Consider the following 7,432-nt stretch of genomic DNA (forward strand, 5'->3'; position numbering starts at 1 on the left):
TTGCCTATAGGAAAACAAGCCATTGGATCTAAACGGGTGTACAAAATTAAATATAAATCAAATGGAGAAATAGAAAGATTAAAAGATCGTTTAGTTACCAAAGGATACAATAAAAAAGAAGGGCTAGACTATCATGACACTTTCTCACCTATGTCCAAGATGGTCACAATGAGACTGGTCATTAGCATAGCCACTTCTAAAGGGTGGCCTTTGTATCAGATGGACATCAACAATGCCTTTTTACAAGGTGATTTTTATGAAGAAGTTTACATGAGTCTGCCTCAAGGGTTTACCAGACAAGGGGAGCACAAAGTGTGTAAGATTTTGAAGTCTTTGTATGGGCTCAAACAAGCCTCCAGACAATGAAATATCAAACTTACTAAAGCTTTGACAGAGAGTGGATATAATCAAAGTGCCTTTGATCACTCTTTATTCACCAAGAGACAAGGAGATAATTTAGTTGTCATCCTCATCTATGTTGATGATTTGGTGATTATAGGGAATCATCCAACACTGGTAGAAGATGCCAAAATGACATTGCACAATCGATTTAAAGTTAAAGACCTTGGTGAGTTAAGGTACTTTCTTTGAATTGAGGTGATGAAATCCAAGAAGGGGACCTTACTTAACCAGAGAAAATATGCTCTAGAGCTGATTTCTCAAGTTGGTTTGAGTGGATGTAAACCTGCAAGAACGCCTTTGGAACTTAATCAAAAATTGATCACTGTTGATTATGATACTCATGTTGGGAAGGCTGATGATTTAGAGTTTAAAGACATCACAGCCTACAAGCAATTGATTGGCAAGCTCCTATATATAACCATCACTAGGCCAGACATTAGCTTTGCAGTTCAAAGTTTGAGCCAGTTCATGCAGAGGCCTAAACAATCACACTTGGAGGCAGCCTTCAGAGTGGCGAAGTATCTCAAAGGGTCTCCTGATTTGGGTGTGTTGCTTCTTGCTGGTCCTATCACTACCTTAACTGCATATTGTAACTCAGACTGGGCTTCATGCCCTAACACAAGGAGGTCAATCGCAGGGTATGTTGTAAAGCTAGGGAGCTCTCATTTTATGGAAGTCTAAGAAGCAGCACACTGTAAGTAGAAGCTCCACGAGGCTGAATACAAGAGCATGGCAGCAACAGTAGCTGAGGTAACTTGGGTTGTTGGTATGTTGCAAGAGTTTGGAATTCCTATCACTCAGCCTGTGTCATTGTTTTACGACAATAAGGCAGCTTTTCAAATTGCTAGCAATCCTATTTTTCATGAGCGGACAAAATACATTGAGCTTGACTACCATTTTGTGCGAGAAAAGATCAAGTCTAGGCTTAATGCTCCCTACCATGTTTCCTCTTCTCGGCAGCTTGCAGACATGTTAACCAAAGGCTCACCTGCTGCTCAGCACCAACTTCTCTTATGCAAGCTTGGAGTGTTAGATGTCTTTCACCTACCAGCTTGAGGGGAGTATTAAGTGAGGGATAATTTAGTGTATTAAGAGAGGGATAGTTTAGTCATTACACGTTGTTCCTCAACTAACCACTCACGGAAGTGGTTATATTAGTTGCCATCCTATTTTCATTTAACAGAGTAATAAAATTTGCTCTTCCTTCTCTCTACTTTCTCTCTCTACGATCTTCCCCAATTCTACATTTCATTGAATGCATGTGTAACAATCTCAGATTGCGTAGATAGATCTCAGATTCTATCAGTGCATGAGTTAGCAAAGAGGACGACGAAGCAAGAACAACAAAATTTGATTTGAAACTAAGCAACTCGAACTTGTAAACTTGAATTGGTGACAAGTTTAGCTGTTGGCTAAACTTTGTATTATCTTCGTCCTACTTACCATGTTGGATTGATCACAAGTTTAGTCCGATTGTGTATTCCTTCCAGATTATGACTAAATGCATAAACATCCAGTCTTTGCAAATAAATTTGCCCAAATAATGATTACTTGCAATTTTATGAAAACTTAAACAATACAGATGAAATTACAAATGCAAACAAACGTACAAACAGAGAAATAGACACCAATATATATGATCGATGTCTATCTTCATTAAAAGAGATAAAAGAATTTTAGACTTCAAAAATCTTAATTTGTATCATCGTCTAAAAGAAAGTTTGATGATGCAATTTTGCTTCATCAAATGAAAATCAGGTAAGACCTAATCACTTTCGTTTATAATTTGCTTCAAGAGTTATCATGCAAAACAACACACTTATATTTCAACGGCAAAACGGTCATCTCCTTTGTGTACAAAATAAAAGGATGCTATTTTTGCAAAAGATTTGCTTAAAACGAGGTTAGATATTAAATGTTAGGCCAAAAGAAGGACACTCTAGGCAATTTCTTGAGTGATATGATCACCCAGCTAGACTGAGCTTCGACTTCATAAGTTCTAAGAAAGGATAAGTTGGGTCTAGTGGATTCTTCGATCCATTTTATTGCTCTTCCAAAATTAGGAGAAATTTCCGAAATAATTTCACATCATTTGCATATTGATACCAAAAATCAACATTTATCGACGGTTCAAGAACTAAAAGCAAAAATTTCTCACCATCAAAACTTTTTTTTTAAAAAAAAAAGAAAGAATTTGATGACAGCTGTGGGATTTGAACCCACGCCCTTTCGGACCAGAGCCTAAATCTGGCGCCTTAGACCACTCGGCCAAACTGTCGTGGTTTTGTATTTCGCTAGTTTTTCTTAATTTACCTCAATTGCATTAAATAGTGCATTTACATCTACTTAATTAAGGAATGATTCAAATTTACGCCCAATTACGTTGGTTTCTTTCCCTATAATCTAATTAGATCCTTAATCCTATTCATCTATCCATTTCCGATTATTTTCTTTCTTTTGGTAACACGATCCAATAATTCTCACTTCGTTTATATCGATTCGTAATGTTATCTAATTGACTTAGAGATATTGAATTTTTCGCATAATATTTTGTATTTTCCACCTAAGTCATAATCTCTCAATTTTACTAAAATTGAACATCGCCCCAAAAAGGAAAAAAAAAACAATTGTACTCACGGCTTTTTTGAGCCTCCAACCAAACAGTAAAAATTGCACGGGCGTCTTATTTGGTCGCTCTCATTTAACCTATACCCATATTTTTAAAATTATTTAAGCTATACCCTAATTTTTACAACTTCAGGCGCCTCCTTCTTCCTGCTACCCGTGCGCACCTTTCTTCCTCCTTTCTTTTCTACTCTTTATTCTACTCTTCATTTTTTGTAATTTGTAGTATATTTTACTACTGATTTGCTCATAGTAACTAAATTGATCATTCAAAGAAGTCCATTGTCGAGGAAGCAAGAAGCTAACATTGTTAAAGCTACTGCAGAATTTAAATTTCTATCCCTAAATTCATAGTTTTGTATTCAATAGGTGTTCAGATTGTTAGGGAGATAGGAGGAAGAAGAACTATTGCGCATGTTTACATTAGATTATAGTTGGGAGTTGGGACTTATGTCTAGAGATAGGGAAACTTCAGCTAAAACATACTGAAGTTCAGCAAATATAGAACAAAACTTCAGCTAGTAGAATGCTTAAGTTCAGCAATTACAAACAAAAACTTCAGCCAACACTAAGTTTACGCGAAAAACTTCAGCTAAAACATGCTGAAGTTCAGCAAATAGAGAATAAAACTTCAGCTAGTACGACTGTAGGACAAAAACTTCAGCTTATTTAGTGATAAAGTTTTACAAATAAACTAAATAACTTCAGCGTCTTTTGTTGAAATTTTTTGAAAAAGCTTTATAACAAAACTAATGAATCCAGAACAAAACTTCAGCTTATTTAATGCTGAAGTTTTTACAATTGAACTAAATAACTTCAGCATCTTCTGCTGAAGTTTTTGAAAAAGCTTTACGACAATACTATTGAATCCAGGACAAAACTTCAGCTAAAACATGCTGAAGTTCAACAAATAAAGAACAAAACTTCAGCTAGTAGAATACTTAAGTTCAGCAATTACAAACAATTTCAGGCACGTCTACTAGAATGCTGAAGTTTGCGTGATTGCCTTTGCTACTTCAGGCCCGTATAACTGAAGTTCACGCGAAAAGTGGGTACGCTTGCAATTTTTTTTTGCAAAGCGGGTATAAGTTAAAAAGCAACCCAAAAAAACGGGTATAGATGCAAATCCCCCGACCAGACATTAATATTTTCTTTTTCGAAAGATTTGCAAAGCCAAATTGCCAATTTCCTAAACTGAAGAAAGAGCATTCTTATTTCGTCCACCGACAGATTTAGCACATTACTCTGTAATTAGAGCCATGTGATATGCTTATATTATATAAATCCTACTCTCTGAAAAATGGACTGTCAAAATCATGCTTATTAAATTACTAACCAGTTTTCATCGACCCTCTGACTTTCACTTAATAATTCTTCTTTGACCTTTTTCTTGGGCGTGGCTTCACCAGCATCAGAATGTGAAATTTTGAATTCAAATTCATTTCATTAAAGAAGGTTTTTTCTTTTACAATTTTGCATTACATCTCTCGAGCAAGGGCGTATGTGTATAGGTCAAAATCAGATCAAAGGAATTCTACTTAAAGAAGAACGACCAGGAGTCAATCAAGCCGAAGTCACGTACAGGAAGAAATATATCAGCGAACAATTCAGCTACGGTCGAGGTCGAGCACTCAGTTCGGCGTGAACGGCTAGTTCGACACTTAGATATTTTATAGGAATACTCTAGAGGATATTCCAAGAACTTAGGTACTTCGGTTAAGGACCGCTGGGTAAGGGAAGTGTTTTGTATAAATATCATGAGAGAGAATAAGAAAAAGGGGCCGAGGGGAACACAGAGATGGACATACATTCCTATGAAGGAGAAGATGTTCCATCCTCCCCGGCTCTTCGCCAAAAGGGAGATAAATCTTACATTATGGAATCCAATCGCGACTGTAATCAAATCTTACGTTCAGCTATGCTTGTCTATTCCTGTCTTCTATCTCAAATCTAGAATAAATTATCTCTGGCTAGGATTTACCCTATATCTTCTTATTTAATTAGTTTAATAAAAAATCCTAAAACATTTTGGTCAAACAATTTGGCGCCGTCTGTGAGGATTTTCTAGCCAAAGTTTTAGTTTCCTCTTGATATAAACTCGGTTCTAGCTCTACTTCCTGCTCGTTATAACTTCATCCTTTCGCCTGTGTGCTTGTAGTGCGGCTTATGTTTCCGTATCTTCACGCACTCGGGACTGGATCAGATTGGTACTTGAACTCAATGATCCCAAGGGACGAAGTCATCAGCCCACAAGGTGCCCAGATTCGACTAACGCCGAAGCTAAGCACGAGGCTGAGATCGGATATGAAGCTAGCACTATCAGTTCACTGCCAATCAGATCGAAGTGACATTCCAGATCTAAGTAGAGGAGATGGCAAAAACACCAAGCGAAAGACCTACAAAATGTCATCCGAGTTCGGTGGATATTAGCTCAACCAATGATAGCAGCTATGAAGCATAGCCAAAGGAGGGAAAATTGTCACTCCCTTCCATTCGTCAACCAATCAGTCGAGGTAACACAAAATTTCAATTGCCTTCAACTTTCTATTTCTTTTCAGAATGGTACAGGAATGGGGGCATACTTACCGACACGCGAACAGGGAACAAACGCCATCAAAATAACACACCAAGAAAATGTTCCACGCCATATCATACTACAGGCAATGGTCGAGCGAAACCCCCCCCCCCAACCCCAACCCCAATAAGTTGGTACTCGACGCCATAAAGGAAAAGTCTGTATTGATTGGGACTGGGTCACCAGCCTGGAAAATATACGAATCTCTCCAACATGCAGACAGAACACGTGCGTGAAACTCACCCATGCGCTCGCCAAAGCCACTATGCAATAACACACTAGCTGAAATTCAATTTCGTACATACATTGAGGCATCTCGAAGCCTGAGCGAGACATTCATTACCCGACTTATCAACCACCCCTCCAGGCCGAGCAGCGAAGGGACTAGAAGGACTGGGATTCCTCTAATATATGTGCGGACCGTACAACAACATGTAGTATTCTCCAATAAATGAGTAAGCGAAGCAACATACGGAATTCTTACGCAACTCCACCAAGTTCACTCACGCCAACACAAGTCTACATTCGACCCCGCTCGAATTTACAACAAGACAAATTCTACCTCGCTCGAATTTTGCAACAAGAAATTTGACCCCACTCGAATTTACAACAAGACATATTCGACCTCGCTTGAATTAGCAAGATAAATTCCACTCCCGCTCGAATTAACGAGTCTAAATTCGACCTAGCTCTAATTGGCAAGACAAACTAGACCTCGCTCGAATTAGCTAGTCTACATTCGACTTCGCTCGAACTTGAAACAAGACAAATTCGACCTCTCTCGAATTAACTTATATTCGACCTTGTTCGAATCAACAAAGTAAGTATACATTCGATCCCGCTCGAATTATTTTCTAAGTTTGCATTCGACCTCGCTTGAATTAACTTACATTCGACTTCGTTCAAATTAACAAGGGTAATGTACATTCGATCTCACTCGAATTATTTTCTAAGTCTACATTCGACCTCGCTCGAATTAACTTACATTCGACTTCGTTCGAATTAACAAGGGAAATGTATATTCGATCTCACTCAAATTATTTTCTGTCTACAGTCGACCAAGCTCGAATTAACTTACATTCGACCTCGGTCAAATCAATCTACATTCGACCTCGTTCGAATCAACTTACATTCGATCGACCGAAAGTCAGGGGCTTTCTCACAAAAGAAGACGCTCACAAAAAAAAAGAGAAAGAAGAGCCAGAAATACACAACCAAAGACAATTGTTCCATTTCAACCATTCCATTCCAATACATTTTACAAAGGGCTTGAAAGACGCCCCCACCCAACTAACTAAGTGCAGGAGGAAAAATTAAGTACGAAAGCTTCATTCAGCATTATCCCCATCCACGTCGTCATCCCTCTCCCCGCTTGGTTCAGCGGCTTCACCTCCACCATCACCCTCTCCATCAGAATGTTCATCATCAAAGGTAAGCCCGTCCTCGGCCTCATCGTCTCCACCGGCCTCCGGTTTTACGGGGTCATAGCTGTAGGCAAGCCGGGCCTTACGCGCTTTAACACGAGCTTCTTCGAAAGCGGCTTCAGGGACACTCCCCGTTGACAACAAGCCCTTATATATATCCCGCTGAAACATCTCGTACAAAGGGCGAGGAACGGCAACAGAGGCGGACGCAGGAAGAGTCGAAGCCAATAATTGCGCCCTCTCAGCCTCGAGAGCAACAATTTGATCACCCAGGCTCGAGAAGTCTCTCTCAAGCCCGCCAATCCGCTCATCAAGCCGCGCCTCCCTTAGAGCGGGCATTTCCATCTTAGTTGCACGTTCAGATCTGATAAAGTGGATAGAATCTTCCAGTGCCACAACCCTCGCC

At 39.2% G+C, this 7,432-nt stretch overlaps 1 non-coding gene across 1 annotated transcript; it reads right to left on the bottom strand.

Moving 5' to 3' along the window:
* TRNAL-UAG lies at nucleotides 2,601–2,680 on the bottom strand. The gene has a single exon. It is a non-coding gene; the product is annotated as a tRNA-Leu (tRNA).

The sequence above is a fragment of the Nicotiana attenuata genome, chromosome 8, assembly GCF_001879085.1.
Source record: "Nicotiana attenuata strain UT chromosome 8, NIATTr2, whole genome shotgun sequence".
In the NCBI taxonomy this organism is placed as follows: Eukaryota; Viridiplantae; Streptophyta; class Magnoliopsida; order Solanales; family Solanaceae; genus Nicotiana; species Nicotiana attenuata.